This window comes from Penaeus monodon, chromosome 23, assembly GCF_015228065.2.
Source record: "Penaeus monodon isolate SGIC_2016 chromosome 23, NSTDA_Pmon_1, whole genome shotgun sequence".
In the NCBI taxonomy this organism is placed as follows: Eukaryota; Metazoa; Arthropoda; class Malacostraca; order Decapoda; family Penaeidae; genus Penaeus; species Penaeus monodon.
Window position 1 is genome coordinate 17,613,094 of NC_051408.1, and position 359 is coordinate 17,613,452.

A 359-nucleotide genomic window follows, 5' to 3' on the forward strand; every position below is an offset into this window, starting at 1 on the left:
AATATACCTTTAAAGGCCCATCTAAATGCGTACGAACCAGCACTTTGCGCTGGAGAACCACTCCTCCGCAGAATCGCGAGGCACAGCTCGTCCGGGACGACGATGGCAGGGGTCGCGACGGAGCACGAGAGATCGTACCGGAACACGAACGATGTCGAGCGTCGTCGGCTGCCCTGGACGACCACTTCCGCTGACGCCGAGAAGGGGACCCCTCCAGCCAGGATGACAGGAAACCACTGACACGAGGCGGAGGCGATCTTGGTGTGCGCTGAAGGTGCAAGGGACAAGCGGCCAAAGTCCCGTCCAGTGAAGGCGACGGAAGAGAAAAGGAAGAAGGACCCGGCGTCGGGGGGCAGCGC